At 39.9% G+C, this 16694-nt stretch overlaps 1 long non-coding RNA gene across 1 annotated transcript in view; it reads left to right on the top strand.

The window, feature by feature from the left end:
* LOC121635644 overlaps positions 1-15630 on the top strand; it is a 28248-nt gene extending 12618 nt beyond the window's left edge. The window contains exon 2 of the long non-coding RNA XR_006009503.1: positions 14964-15630. This is a non-coding gene — a long non-coding RNA (uncharacterized LOC121635644). The remainder of the gene's footprint in view (positions 1-14963) is intronic.
* Positions 15631-16694: the final 1064 nt, after the last annotated feature.

Raw genomic sequence — 16694 nt, 5'->3', positions numbered from 1 at the left:
CATGACATGCTGCGATTAATCGCGATTAATTGCATCGTTACGCGCAAAATGTCTCTTTCCTTTAAAAAAAGGCCGACAGCTATAAAAAGAAAATGCAGTAAGTTTTGGTTTACAAACACTGCATCAGGGGTCTCCAACCTCCAACTCTGGAGCTGCAAGTGTCTCTCTGGACCTTCCACAATGTCTCTAAATACGTGGCTAAAATATTTTTTAAATCTATCTTTCTTGTCATTAGGTTGGAAACCATGGACTTTTTTTTCCTTTCTTTTACATCATTTTCCACAAATATCTACATTCTGTAGCAGAAAGTCTGTCTATCCTCCTTTTTTTTTAATAAAGGTTTTATGTTTTTCTTTATTTTAAAACCTTAAAAATGGAAATAAAAATGTGATTCTTCAAAAATAACAAACATCCTATGGTGGCTCTTCATTAAAAATATATATTAAGTTGCCTTTTTGAAAAGTCTGGTAACATTTGCGTCTCTAAAGTAGTTTTATTTAGCTGGCTGAGGGAAAATGTCTCTTTGGATTGGAAAGGCTGCAGACCCCTGCACTAAACACATAAACAGGTTTAGCAGCAGTTTTCTCTTTAAACAGCAACAGTTAAAATATTTCTTCATATATATTTATAAAATCACATATTTATGAGAAAGAAGGATGAAATGTTCAGGATTTACTAACTAAAAGGTAAAAAGTCAGCAGGATGAATTTAAAGCTGTGAAGCTGCTTCCTTCTAAACACAGAAGGAACAATATGTGATGAATATCAGCATCAGGTGAACAGACAGAAAGCAGGATGAGAATCTCACAGCTTCTAGATGGTGAGGAGAGAGAAATGTTCACAATATGCACAATAACTTCCATCCATGCACCTTCACTGCTTCATTATCCAGATTTCTGGCCTATAATTTCTCTAAACTTTAATTTGCAGCCTCCGCTACCGGGAGTTAAGGGTTAACATCTCGTTCCGGGTGTAGCTTCAGGTCTGTAGATGTAACTATAAACATGTGTGGTATCCACAGAAAGTCCAGAATCTCAGCTACCAGCTCAGTAAAACCATTTCTATCACCACCAAACACAGTTAAGACAACAAATTATTTAAAGAGCAGCTACAAAAAGTCTGAAAAATATGTAAACACAAATGATGTCTCCCCGTGTCCACCCCACGGCATGAACATGAACAAACGGCTCCTCTACTGAAAGCTCACATCTCACAGATTCCAGAAGTTTCATGTCGCTACGACCAAGATTCACCGAACCAGAGGAAGAAGAAGACCCGATTTATGCTGCACGTTTGTAAAAGTCAGAAAGCATGTCTTACCTTTGCTGTCTTGCATAAATTAAAACCGCATTTATTAAAAAAAATAATAATAAAAAAGTTTCCCGTCCAAAAATTACGATGTTCTGTCCATCTGCATGTATTTTGACAAAGAGAAACGTCGGTTCTTTTTTTCTTCTTCCTGTTCCAGACAGAAAACATCTCTTTATTTTAATAAACCCGCTCTCTCCCGATCACGTCAGACGCACCGCTGCAGCAGGGAAGAGAGACATGGACGCCATGTTTCTGTCATCAAAGCCAGCGGCCAGCAAAAAAAAAAAAAAAAAAAATTAACGAGTGATTAAAAAAATTAACGCTGTTAATTAAGCATTGTGTCAACGCGCGATTAATGCGTTAATGTGCCCAGCACTAGTTTATATACATCAAAATAAATACAAAAATATATTTGGTTATGTGAAAAGGCTTTAAATGCTTTATTACTAATTACACAAAGGATTTTGTACAGGCATGCTTTGTCTGTAATTGCTGAATAGACAACGGTTCTAGTGAAGGCTGCTGATAAACAGTTCTTGTGGATCAGCAATCATTCAGTCTTGTCTGCCAGAGCAAAAACTTCAGGGTGGGAACTGCGAGACTCATTATCATAATTTAAAAGTTTAAATTATGATGCAAATACTGTGTTATTCCCTCGCAATGCAGAAATGCCTCCTCGCGACGTGTGTTTTAACTCGCGGGTACTAATTTACTCGCTCATATCACGTACTCGCGCGCGGTGATCCCCGTGCGCGTGCATTGTTTTTATGCGAGCAGGCGGGTTTCAAGCGCGCTGCTTTTGGAACTGAATAAACGCCATACCGGTGAGCTTACCTTTGCAGTGAGACTGTGTTGTGCAGTCCTCCTGAGGCCATGACGCCGTTTTCCTTTTATCTCCTCACTAACAGGAAAGATGGCGACCTGTCAATCATCCCGAACCTGCACGTGAACTCGTCCTCTGTAAGCTACGTAGAACTGTAGCTGTGTCCCAATTCAGGGTCTGCACACTTCGAAGTGTGCAGACTACGTAGGCTACAGAGTGTCCTCCGTAGTCTACACACTTCGAAGTCTGCTTAACGTTCGTGAAATGGGACAGCCTACCTAGTCTACAAGAATTTCCCATAGCAACAACACAGGACGTTTAATCACTTAAACCTCAGAAATTACTCGTAGGAAACGTCAGTAGACGCTGAACACGGAGCGGCAACACCGACAGTTTAAAAAAAAAAAAAAAACGGTTTGAGGCTCTGTTGTTTTCCAGCCGGTACACACTTAATTAACCCCTTAAAAGTATCTGAATATCAAATATTACCGAATTTTAATGTCACCATTTAACAAACATGCTTTAAATGTACTTGGTTTTGTAACGTTTATACTAAAGTGTAGTTAAAAAAACGAACTTTTTTTTAAAATAAAACTTTATTTAAACTTAATACGACTCTTCTGAGGTTGCTGATTCGCCACCGTCCTGTGCGCAACGAATTGTGGGAGAAAAGAGGCCGCGAAGGATGCATCACAAGCATCCTTCGTTTGAGGCCAAACGAAGTGCGGATTCGAAGGGTGGATTCGGAGGGTCCTTCAAATTCTGTGAATTGGGACAGTACTTCGCGCACCGCGATGACGTATGTGGCCGACGAATCCGCACTTCGAAGTGTGCAGACCCTGAATTGGGACACACCTTGTGTCACCATACTGTACTACAAACAGCTGCTACGTTACTGCGCATGCGCGGCACGTATCCAGGACAGCACGCTGCCTTTCTGACGTAGCGTTCGGTGAGACATAATAAAGACAAGTTTAGAACGTCTCCTTCTACAAGCAGCTCTGAAAACCTGTTAGAGAGACGCTGGACCTGCTGGATGAAGGAAGCTTTCCTGATTTATGGAGGATTTTTATTTTTCTCAGATTGTAGAAGGAAACGTTTCTGCTAAGTGGAATATTAAGGAAACTAAAGAGAGGAAGGAGAGCAACAGAAGACCTGCCTGCAGCTGTTACAAGGTAGGAGGGATTCAACCTCTGAACACATGAAGTTAAAGAAATATATTTCTAATTGTTCATTTAGCAGATGACTTCAAAGTAAACTGAAGTCATTTCACATTTTATGGTTTAATATGACTGAAATGTTTAGAAAAATAGTGCACATGTAGTTACACACATGACAAAAGTGTAACTACATTACAAAACTTTGTCATATTTTTCCAGTTTTCCAAACATTTCAGTCACATTATGTCACAAACGTGAAATGAGTTCAGTTTTCTGAGATGTCATTTGCTAAATGTAAACTTTCTGCCAGCTTCAAATAGTTTAGATTAGACAGTAAATATCTGATTATGTGACTTCTAGAAAACTGACCTCATGTCCATCTTTCAAACTTGTGCAGCTGCATTTAATGGTAACCAGTTTGTATGTGTTTGGTCATTTCTATCACAGTTTCAGCCGTCAATAACATGGTCTGTGGGTTTAGTTGAGTTCTGGTTTGGACTCTTTTGGTTTCTTGATCAGACGTTTTGTTTTGTTGTTTAGTTTGATGAAGGTTTTTTCTTGTTTCAGTGTTTCGGTGCCAGGAAATTGTTATCTGATGTAAATATAGAAAGTTAATACCTGCTGCTTATTTCATGGCAGCTGTACATGAATGTGTTAAAGTTGACACATAAAAAGCAGGAAATGGTGTAAGTGACTTTACTGACTGAATATTCTCTGATATTCTGACAGAATTCTAGTCAAAAGGTTTTTAGTTTAGATTAAGATGCATAATCGGCCAAATATTTAATAGATTATAAATCATAATCATTGTGATTGAATGTTGTCATATTTAGGATCAGGTCAGAAGTCAGAAAATATGTTTGTGATGTTATAGCTGATCTAAAATAACTAGATGTCATTTATATCCATAATGTTTGATTATTATTGTAAGAGGACAGAATAAAGCTCAAACATGTCAGAGTAACGTTTCTGTAACTAATATTTATCATTTATGTGTCCTAAACTTTCCTTTTCTTCTGCTTTCTGTCATGTACAGTTTATATTTCTAAAGTCGTTTTCAAACATGTTTTCCTCCCGATTCTAAATAAAAACTTGTGACATTGTGTGAAATGTAAATAGAAACAGGATGCAATGATTTGTAGATCATCTTGCAGCATCAGAAAAAACCTTCAACCCTTCTTCCCCTCAGAGTTTCTGTTATTGGAGATAATCTGAGGAAGGAACATTTAACTGGGATGTTTGTTTCTTCTTAATAGCAGAACTTTTGTTATGTCATTGGTAGGTTGTTAACCTTTATCTTGTATGTAAGTATCTTATTATTTGCTGCTCCTAAAAGGAATGATGGCAGTAAAAGAGAAGCGCTTCTTTGCAGGAGGACATAGAGGCAAAAACCCCAAGTATTTAATGATTGAGATGGATAAACACAACTTCAAATAGGTTTTGTTTTCTACTTTTTTGTATTAAGTCTAGTCATTTCCAAAATTTTCTACATTCCTGGTTAATGTTGGCTAAGAATTTCCTAAATGGTTGCGTTCATATTTACTAAGATCATTTGATCAAATGTAGGATAGTTTGTTCTGCAAGGCAAGGCAAATTTATTTGTATAGCACGTTTCATGAACAAGACAATTCAAAGTGCTTTACATAAAACATTACAAATGAGTGTATAAAAAAGATTAAAAGAAATAAAATTAATTAATAAAAACAGAAAGAATAGGCTAAAATAAAATAGATAAAATGCAAGAAATAAAGTTCCAGTGTGGGGAAAGACAGGATTAAAACATGATCAAGTTAAAGATCCTAGCTTAAAGAACCAGATGCAGTTCTGGACTCTAAATAAAAACTAGTTCCACGCAGCAGAGAACAGGTGAGTCTTTAACCTGGATCTAAATAAACTGGGTGTTTCAGCTGATTTGAGGCTTTCTGGGAGTTTGTTGCAGACATGTGGAGCATAGAAGCTAAATGCAGCTTCTCCATAGGTGTGTCCCAATTCAGGGTCTACACACTTCGAAGTGCGCAGACTACGTAGGCTACAGAGTGTCCTCCGTAGTCTACACACTTCGAAGTCTGCTTAACGTTCGTGAAATGGGACAGCCTACCTAGTCAACAAGAGTTTCCCATAGCAACGACACAGGGCGTTGAATTACTTAAACTTCTGAAATTACTCGTACGACACTTCAGTGGACACTGAACATGGGCTGGCAACACCAACAGTAAAAAAAAAAAAAAAACGCATTGAGGCTCTGTTGTTTTCCAGCTGGTACACACTTCATTAACCCCTTAAAAGTCCTTGAATATCAAATATTACTGAATTTTAATGTCACCATTTAACTAACATGCTTTAAATGTACTTGGTTTTGTAACGTTTATACTAAAGTGTAGTTTAAAAAGCGTACTTTTTTTAAAATAAAACTTTATTTAAACTTAATACGACTCTTCAGAGGTTGCTGATTTGCCACCGTCTTGTGTGCAATGAATTGTGGGAGAAAAGAGGCCGTTAAGGATGCATCACCAGCAGCCTTCATTTGAGGCCAAACGAAGTGCAGATTTGAAGGGTGGATTCGGAGGGTCCTTCAGATTCTGTGAACTGAGACGGTACTTCGCGCACCGAGATGACATGTGGCCGACGAATCCGCACTTCGAAGTGTGCAGACCCTGAATTGGGACACACCTCATGTGTGGTTCTGACTCTAGGAACTGATAGGAAACTGGATCCAGATGACCTGAGGGTTCTGGTAGGTTCATACTGGGTCAAGAGGTCTCTGATGTATGTTGGTCCTAAACCATTCAGAGCTTTATAGACCAGCAGCAGAACTTGCTGGTCTATCCTAACTTGCAGAAGTCTATCCTCTAGTCTATTTTTAGGTTTGAGTCCATCACTAGACCCAGATTACTGCCTGGTTGGTGGTTTTTAGGTTTATAGACTGAAGCTCTGTGGTGACTTTTAATCGTTTCTCTTTGGCTCCAAAGACGATCACCTGTTTTTTTTTTTTTGTTTTTTTTTTCTTTTTGTTTAACTTATTTTTTTCTGATTATCTTAACTAAAAGATTTCATTTATTCCAATTTCAGTAGAAATCAAATGGCAGATTTTTGCTTAATTAATTATTTTTATGAGTTTGCAGGACAGTTGGAGAGGTATTTGCTGTGGTGTTATTTAATTTGGTACAAAAGTTGTGTTCAGTGTCTGAGTACAGTCCCCAATATATTTTGAAAGTGTATCATACAGGATCTTTACTAACAATGTATTTTTCCAGAATGTAGATAGGACCAGACCTTTGAAGAAAAGAGGCAGAATAATCCTCTAAGGTCTGCTGAGACAAAGGCAGTCTACCCTTTGTTCTCTAGACAGGAAATAGATGGTGTTTTTATGTTGATCCAACAACTGGATTTATTATCTGAGTTCAGTCCTCAGACAGTGAATCACATGTGGCGTGTTGTGAGGTTGTGGATCTCTCAAATGACATGGATGAGCAGACAAGGAAGACTTTATCCTTAGTTAGGAGGATAATTTCTAACCTGGTTTGTTGTCCTGTGAGTGATGTGCTTGTTTGCTCTGTTTCAGACTGAAGATCTACAGGAATTACCAGATAACGGACCTGCCTTGGACATTTTCCTGGAAAAACCCTCAGATGACTCCTAGAAGTGACTTGTCCATGACAGTAAGTCTTTTTCAGAAGTGCAGTTCTAGTTAAACACACAAGCTCCCAAACAGAAAATAATAACTAATATTTATATTGTTAATAATAATGTTTGACAGTAACACCTTTAATTATAATAAAGAAGCAAATAACAAAATTAAATCTAAAATTTTAAAGAGAGATAAAATTAGTTTGTAGTAAAATATTGGACCTGTAAAAAGTAGAGACACATTTTTATGTAAACAAAATCAGAGTTTTCTAATAAATTCTTCACTATGCAAAGATTAGTGACAGAGGAACAGGGTCAACCAATATTAATGATGTTGAGCTTCAGGGGCCATAAAGACACCTGGACATTTCTTTTAATGATCAGTTGTCAATCTTATAAGTATTTTTCTAAAGCATGAATATTTTTACTTAAACATTGTTTGTCCCCTTCTAGCCTATGGGAAGGTAAGCACGTACCTACCTCCAATCATCACAGAGATAAAATTCTTTAAGATTTTTGCCAACACAAATGCACCAGGTGCACACGGTGTTGGTCCAAAACCCTAACTCATGGTCCTAACTTAGATGTTGGGGGAAGGGCCCCACAATTCGTCTTTAAAATTTAATATAATAGACAATAATGGATGCTTAGCGATACAATGATGCAAAACTATTCATGTTTAGCTAATTTTGTGTGTATTTCTCAGTGTGTGAAACCAGCAAGGAAAGGATGACTTCGCTCACCTAATTTTTGCTGGTTGTTTGTGTCTGTTTAAAATCCTAATCTGTTACACCTGTGTGCATGCTGTAAAGATGGTCTCACAGAAGAGAGGATCTTTTTGGCTAATGATACACTGGGGGCCCTGTGAGAACGTCTTCCCTCTCCAGCCTACAGGAAAGCTAAGCACGTGCGTCTCTCTGAGCATCATCAAGATGAAAAAATCTTTAATAATTAATATTTTTTGTCAAATTGCAGCACTGTGCAAATACACCAGGTGGACACATAATCTTTCCAAATCCCATCCCTTTGTCCATGAGCCCTCCCCGTCTACATAATGTGGCATTCACCCCATTCAAGAGGGACTCCCGGCCCTTACCTGCCAGCAAGTGGCATTTTGTCCAGCAATGTTAATTTTGTCCAGAAACCCTGGTTTGTGTCTAAAAGGTGGCATTTTGTTAATTTTGGAAGTTACAGTTTGATTTTGTTTTGATTTTTTTTTTTTTTCTTTGTGTGAGTCTAAATCATCCTGCAAACTGGATTTTTCAACTGATGTTCCAAGATCCAGTAAATGACAAGATCTGTGAGTGATGAATGAGACTTCTTCAGGAGGGTTAAGGGCTGGACTTTTCAGAATGACCAAAATCACATTTTATATATATAAAGTTACAGCCTTTTTTATGCGAGGCTGGAGGCCAAGCAGACATCCAGCCTGCTTGTGTATGGCTGCTCCATCTGACCCCCAGTTTCCCTACTGGACCACCATCATATATACTCCTGTATACCTGGAGAACAACAGCACACCTCCAGCTCGCTGCATCTGGCACTCCTCCTCCATCCACCCTCACCTCCTGCCGGCCACTGGCCTTCCTACTGCCCCAAATGAATTATATATGAATATATTATATTATATTTAGGGCTGTCAAAAATTGCGTTAAAGCTTTTAGTGCAGTTAACGCATGCACAGCATGACAAGCCTCAAGTATGAAGTTTCCACAGGATCTTCACACAAATGGAAGATCTAAAATATGCCGACCAAACGCTGTTCTCCACCTTGTCCAGCAGGGGGTACTCTTGGACCTTCCTCAGATCCTGTTTAAAACATTTCTCCAGGTAAATCCCATCCAGGTCTCAGCTGCTCTCCCGTTTATCACCACCTTCTCTCCAGCCATGGTGAGGTTGGTGGGAAAAATCTAAAATAATTTTAACTCAGCAGAACTTCCAGAGGAGGTTAAACACTCATCAACATCTGGTTCAGCACTTTGTGTTCCATGGCTGGGATGCAGTGCTGGCCTTAGTCCTGGACTGCAATCCACACTAGACTGATGCACAGAGGAGGGCCGAGAGGGACTGGGATGGCAGGCTAGGAACCACTTTTCCTTCCTTTCTTTGACCTGGTCCCATCTCTGCAGTCCCCCCTTCCTCTGCCTCACTTAATCAGCTGACTTACTGACCTGTTGTTTTTAAGATCATGTACTCAGTAAGTTTTCAGACCAAACAGCAGACAGTGCTCAACACAGGCTTTTGACTCTGCATCTCACAGAAATGAGTTGAAATCTGCTAAATCTTTGTGCTAAATCATTATTTTGTTTCATTAGATGCATTTAGTTTTTTTCTGCCAAAAAGTGAAACATACCAACCAGTAATTTATGTAACCAAATTGGGACATAACTCTAACTGATTATTAGGTTGTTGTGGTAAATACAGTCAGCTGATTTCATTTTTATCTCTCTGTCTGACCTGAATTAGGGAGTGAAAATTTTCATATATCTATTTGTAGGGAAAATAGTGTAGTGGTTTGATACTGGACTACTTGTTTATTTTCTGGATGCAGATGATTTGCTGGAGTCACTGACTGCATTCAGCAGCTCTGTCCTGCTTGCTTCAAACGCTGCACGAGCTCTTCTCTGTCCATACCGCTACCGTGTCAGGTGGTGTCATTAGGAGACACAAACACCTTCAGGAACCTGCCGGTTGGTGCTGAAGCTCAGTCTTTTTCCCAGTGAAATTAAAGCCTGCCAACATCAACTCATACATGATAGAAGTCTCTCTGTAGCAGTGAGGACCCTGGTTATTGATAGAAATCTAATGGAGCGCATAAATAAGGCATTCTTCTTGAGCTTTGTGGCAGTGAACAAAGAAACATGAGGGCAGCAATGGAAAAGTTACATTCTCTGACCAACCTTCAATTACTTGCTGCACTGACAACACAATACTTCTAAATGTCGATTCTGGAAGGATTGTTTTCCAGCCGTAGGGCTGCAGTGCAGTGAGGCAGATTTCAGCCTGAGGTGTCTTATAGCAGCCAAAGCACGGAGCGTTACATAATGATTGACAGACTAGAAATATATCACCTTTTTATTTGTTTCAATATTTGATGTACATTTTACAGCAAAATCTTGAACTTTGTTTTGTGGTGTTTATTGAAGGTTGAATCCCCCACCTGAAGGATTTTTTTCTCACCCCATAGTCAAACAAGTAGTTCCTTGTTTACTTCCAGGTCCCTCATTGCTCTGAAAAAGATGGCGTGCTGTGTTGAGTGTATGTTGATTAATCGCTGTATGATTTCCAAATAATTAAACACATTTTTAATTAATTTCTAAAGGTACCACGTCATGCGAAAAACGTACCATTCATGATGAAAGAGTTGTATTCAGGCAAGTGCTGTCAAATCTGTATTACAGGTGAATCTTAACATGAATCACATTGCTAGAACTGACATGATGCTGAGCTCCTTGCTGTAATCACAATAACAGACATGTAAACAGCACGCTTGCAGACATAATGTTCATTGAGTTTTTTTTCCAAAATCAGATTGTTATGATTTTGCAAAGATTTTTACATTTTACATTGCCGTGTGAGCAACAGGAAGCCCTGCAAAATCCCCGCCATAATACCTCGGTCTGCCATGTTTTTAATAAAAGTAGGTAGTCTGTTAGAAATCACAACAAAAGGAAGTAAAATAAATACAATCTGAAGCTTAGGAAATGTTGTATTCTGTACCTGATATGAACTGATCACTACATAAGCAGAATCCGTTGCCTGTGGGGTCCCACCGCTGTTTGCTTCTTGTTGCTTCTAGATTTGATGGCAGTTATCTATCGTTCTCTACGTCCTGGTTCTTTGGAAATTCTGTAAAATGCAGTTCCCTTTCCTCATCTGGAATCCTGGGGCACAACAGCTATCCACTATTTTAAACTATAAACTATCATATTTTAACTATGACCAAGGAGGTCAATCTCAAAATACTGTCCTGTTACTTAAATTGTACTTTAGTTATCAGTTGTATATTTTAAAAGTAGACATTTTGGGTGAATCATTAGATTGTGCTTAGTATCCCCCAGGGCAAGACAGGCCAGGAGCAGCCGCCCCCACGACCCGACCCTACAGCAGCTTTTCTCTTACCCTGCTGAAACAGCTCTTCACGCTAAGCTCTATCTAAATGGGCGGAGCTGGAGAAAGGGGGAAGGAGGAGCTGAGCCCATTTTCCTGGAGGTGGGCTTTGATGAGGTGATTGACACAGCTTAGCTCCTGCTTGGTGCAACAGCTGATTGTAGCGTAATGGAGGAAAAACCAGACAGGAACGGGAACTTCTGGAAGTGGAGTTAGATGCCAAGCAAGAAAGTGGTCCTGAAGAAGTCTGAGCATGAAGACTTCAACAGGACGTTGGTGAAAGATTACTTTGACATTTTCTGATGTATCTGTGTTTACATCTAGTTATTATCACCTGCAGCATTGCTTTAATTGTAGTTTAGCCTGTATGCTACGTTTGTTTATGTTATTAAAAAAATCAGAAAATTGTGACCTTTAGATGGGAAACTGCCCCCAAAAGACAATGAGAAACAGTTTTTCTTTTATTATATCTTTTTTTAACTAAATGCAATAAAACCAGTTGGATACAAAATTTGAGGCAAGACAGCAAAGGTAAAACAGTTGATGACTATGTTTTACAAACTTGAAGCATAAACTGGGTCTTCTTTTGCCTCTGGTTCCGTGAATCTTGGTCATAGTTTCTCTGGGCTCTTGGGGGCCCTGGGCCCTTCGCTCTGGTTGTGCTAGATGGCTGGTCCCTGGTGGGGTTGGCGGCTGCCGATTTATGCCCAGTGTCCGCGGGGGGTCTGGCTGGGGCCTTCCATTGGGTCCAGGGTCATAGTCATGGTGGGGTGGCTTTGGTTCATACCCCAGGATTGCTGCTGATCACTCGGGTCTCTGGGCTGCCTTAGTCTGCCTCTAGCCTCCGTAGAGATGTGGTCGTATTTGTGCCAAACAGCAAATTTGTTTGGCACAACACAGCAGCCAGACCATCAATAAGCTGCTACCATGCTGGACAAGAGACAAAAAAAAAAAAAAAAAAAAACATGGTGATGCAAAAGGTGCATGGAAATATGAGGACGACGTATGAAACAGGCGTCGCTATTTACGTACGTAAGGGAGCAGAGATGGACCTTTAGTCCAGCATTCTCCATGACTACAGACTGACGGCGAACAGCCAGCAGGGGGCACTTAGCCCTCTGAAACTTAAAAAAAAACAGAAGCCAGAGTAAACTGCTTTGCAAATTAGGTTCATCCTTATTGATCAAATAATACAATTTATTATATGCAAAGTTGTGTAAACAAGAAATGATATGCCAGACAGTTATTGCTCCTAACAACGGTTAAAATACTTCATTAAAGCTGACCCAACGTTAGTCTCTTCAACATTAGCTGTGTTCACCACCGCTAGGTCTTCGGTGACAATTTTGGACCAGGATACACATTCAATAATGTGTGTTTTCTCTAGAACGGATGGCCGTGGTCAATCACAGATGTACAGAGAGGACTCTGGGGTCACATGGAAGTTTTGAACAAACTGCTATGTGGGAAAATCCGCAACACAGCAGTGTTACCAGAATCTTGACTGGATGTGTCCAGACAACAGGCAACCTCCGCATCAGAATCCATCCTAATGCCAACTAATATGTGAAAATAAATTATTATTCCTACAGGGTAAATGCAAAGCGAACATAAATGTCATTATCATATATACCATGTAATTGATGTTAGTATGGCCATTGCTAAGTTGGGTTACGGTTGTAGCTAACAGCTAAAAACATATTAACATAACTTTGGATAATTACCTCTCTCCTTAACCATAGTCGTCGTTCTTTGCGCTTGATAATCTAACGTTCACGGACAGCCATGAACAGATGATTGGTCCATCTGTGGGACTCTGTACAAGTTTGGAAGAACAAGAGCAGGACAGTAAAGTCCATGTTAATCTTTGCCTCAGCGCTTCCTCCGTTCTTCTCCTCAAGGCGGCATATTCAGTTGTGTTTTAGATGACATAATGATGCAGCACTGAATTGGATCCATCTGTATAAAACTAATTATGTTATTTGGAAGCACCAGCTAAGAACTGGCTCCAACACCAAACCAACACCAGTTTGTCTTTGGTGGAAAAGATGCTTTATATGTTTCAAATGATGACCCAGAAAGGTATACAAAAGAAAATTTGAAGGAGCTGTCCAAAATATGGACACTTTGTAGACACCCATACAAGCAATGTGGACTTGCACTCCATCCAACATGCACCTACCATCGATTCTTACCACAGAATCTATGTTCTGGAAAATAAATTACCTGGTCAGTCGAGCTCTGTAACAACTCAGCAGCTCAGACACAAAATCTAGCCAAGGCAGAGTCATTTTACAAGACAAACTAAACAATATGTGCCAAAAATAGAGCAAAATACAAGTTACACAGAGCATCCATTTGGCAGCCTGTAGAGAGGGTTACAGGGACAGGTTTGACAACTCCCATTTGTCACATAAGGAATCGACCATCCACTCAAGTGGATGAAAGGTAGGGCATGTCTGACTTTGTCAGATTCATCGCTTGATGGGAGCTTGTCTCCACCGGGCTCACGCATTTCAATGAACGCTCACAATGTTTTAGAGCTTGGACATCAACTTTCTTAAATGTGACCAGAGACCTTAACCTCTCAGCCAGTGAGCACTTGATCGCTTGGTGAAATGGTTGAGCAAAAGTTCAGCTGAATGTGTCTGTCATATAAGAACTGTGCATATATATATATGGATGGATGGATGAATAGTAGGGTTGTGAATGATAAACCAATGCGACCGGATATTTGGTTCAACGAGTAAGGGATACGGCAGCATTGGTACCAGCCTCCTCAATTGATATGAATCAGCCATGAATGCCTAGATGAATCGGTTGGAGAGTCACGGAGCGGGTATCATGAGACTTGTAATCGGTTGGCAGTATCACACTCTAAAACAACACGAGAGCTGAAGCTGCCCAGGAAACTCCATAGCTGCCTAGCTGGTATATTAGCATGAGTGATACACAAGTGACAACACAGAAAATGGAGGAGGTGAAGAACGACAGTGTCAGCCTGAGCCATGGAGGTGATAATACACAAAGAATGATTTTCAATGCATCAGCGTAACAAAAATCCAAAGTGTGGACAGCTTTGGGTTTAATAAGAAGGAAGGGAAGCTGGATAGAAGCCACACTATTTGTAAACTGTGTAGAGAAATCGTTGACACTGGCAGCACTACAAATCTCGACCAGCATGCAAAAATGAAGCACAGTCAAGAATACGGTGAGTTCAACGAGCAGGAGTGTGCAGCAAGCAGCCAAGAAAACACAATTTCTATTTCCAACTTGGTCACAATTCAGCACATGCTAAGGAAATCACGGCATCAAAAAGCATTTTATCGCCAAGCGATTATGTCTTTACAATATAGTTGAGTGGGAAGGATTTCAGGATTTGATTCATACGTTAGAGCCCAGGTATAAGATACCATCCCGAAATCATGACCAACGGGTGCATGCTAGCGTTGTATGCCCAAGTTAAGAGCTAAGTTGAAAATAAAGTGGCAAATGCAGAACAAGTGGCTCTTCTGTTACTCTGTTTGATTTTGTACACTACATAGTTTTTTATTTTATTTCTAGACATTAGCAACAGGGGATCCAGTCCAGAGAAGCCCATAGCAGACAAATCCATGTCAGATTGAACCTGCCTGTAGAGATCTGGACATCAGCATTGATGCAGCCAAGCCAGAAGGTTTGGATATTTTGTAACTTGCAATCAAGAAAGAGTCGACATTGGCTTAAACTCATGCTGCAAAATATTATGATACTACAACAACACAAAAAATATAATGAGAGATGGTGATAATACAACTTTTACATATGTGTACAAGAGTGTATTTTATTCTGAACATCAGATGATGATACAGGAAATGGTTAAGTCAGGTAGAAAAAAGCACCACTGCAGCATGACAAACAAAGCCATTAATATAAAGTCGTTTTGTATTTCAGATGCTGGCTCTCCTGCCAAAAAGAGGAAAATGTCAGCGTTGGACCAGCTGTTTGGAAGAAGTGAGGGCGGCAGCTACATCTGTAAGAGACAAAACCAGTGAAGAAGTCAAGCGGTACAGCATGATCCGGTGGAAAGAGCAGTGGAAAAAGCTGCAAGACTTCCACTGCTGTCTTCTCTCGCTACATGATACCTCTGCATCCCGGCCACCAGTGTGGCATCAGAATGGGTGTTCAGTACTGCGGGAGATATTGTTTCCATAAATCGAAGTCTACTCAAACATGAGCACGTGGATCAGTTGATTTTCCTTAAGAGAAATCTGCACTCCAAAAGAACAGTGGACAGTGAAGATGAATAAGAGACCGTCTGGGAAAATGCACAGGCATACTGTAGGTGAACTACTTTAACTGTTGTGTGAAGTAAATGATTGTTGACTTGTCAGTCAAACTTAACTGCCATGTGAGAATATAAATGTAGAGCAGCACTTTGGATCAGATTACCTTTTCCAGGTCAAAAAGCAGCATTTTGATTTATTTATTTTCTTTAATGTTTTACATAAAGCTGACTGTGTGTAAAGCTTTGTTGAGATAAGAATGTGGTTTCTGCTTTGTCCTTCCACTCCGGTTCCCCAGGCCTGAGGCAACATTTTGAGACGACCACCAGGGGTCATCATTATAAGGTTTGCACAGGTTTGTTTATAGGTGTGTAGGTCTGAAATGTTTGTTTGATAAAACTTTGTTGTTACTATTTTGTGCTACTTTTACCTCTGGAGTTCCCATCCAACAGTTCAGCCAGAATGTTTTTTTGAACCATGTTTAAAAATATATACTGACATGTGATTTTGTTTTGTTTTGTTTTTTGCCAGTGCCATAAAGCCACAATGCTTGGGCATATGTGGTCTTTTACATATTTGAAAAGAAAATATGGTAGTGTCACTTTATTAGAATTAGCGTCTTCATTTTATAAAAGGCAGGCAGGCAAACAGATAGATGAACCCAGGGTTGTCTTTCTCTTTTGTACAGTAGAGTCAACAGCAAGATTTCTGTTAACTGGAGCAAAATCTTCTGACTCTTCATCCTTCATGCCTCGTCTGTCATGGACTGCTTTGAAAATTTCAAAATTCCCTCCAATATCATAACCAATTACATTTCTGGAGACATGCGATCCGAGAGCGTGATGCGCCACGCTGCTGCCATTGCTGTTGGTTGTCGCCCCAGTGTGTTGAGCCTATAGAATAAAATTTCATAACAAAAAAATTTCTTCAGAGCACCCAGCAAAAACCTACAACAGAGACCTGATCTGAAAGTTAGAACTAAAGAGGAGGGTGGTTCTTCTGGGAAAGTAATTCTCCTCTACTCTCTATTCCTGCTAAGCCCGATGCGCACACAGAACCTTTGTCACAAAATACCCCCACCATAGCTGTTTCACCACTTCACTCTCAGAAGATGGTATTTTTTTTGTATAATGTGCCCAACTACAGCCGACTAAAGTTTCCATGAAGCACAGGTGGCTACAGGTGAGCTAACTGTCCATATAACAAGTAGCTAAGACTTTCCAGACCGGTACAGCAGGAATATTTTCACCAGTAGGAGATAGACTCTCAGTTGGTCAGTGATGAACTCTCCATCCACAGAAAGCAGGAAGCTATACCATTAATGTGAGGACTGGACTGAATGAAAAGATCAGGCAGACCTCCAGCAAGTTCTCTGCTCCATTTACGGAGCACAGTAGTG

Source organism: Melanotaenia boesemani, chromosome 24 (assembly GCF_017639745.1).
Source record: "Melanotaenia boesemani isolate fMelBoe1 chromosome 24, fMelBoe1.pri, whole genome shotgun sequence".
Classification (NCBI taxonomy): Eukaryota; Metazoa; Chordata; class Actinopteri; order Atheriniformes; family Melanotaeniidae; genus Melanotaenia; species Melanotaenia boesemani.
This window is presented reverse-complemented; position numbering and strand designations above follow the sequence as displayed.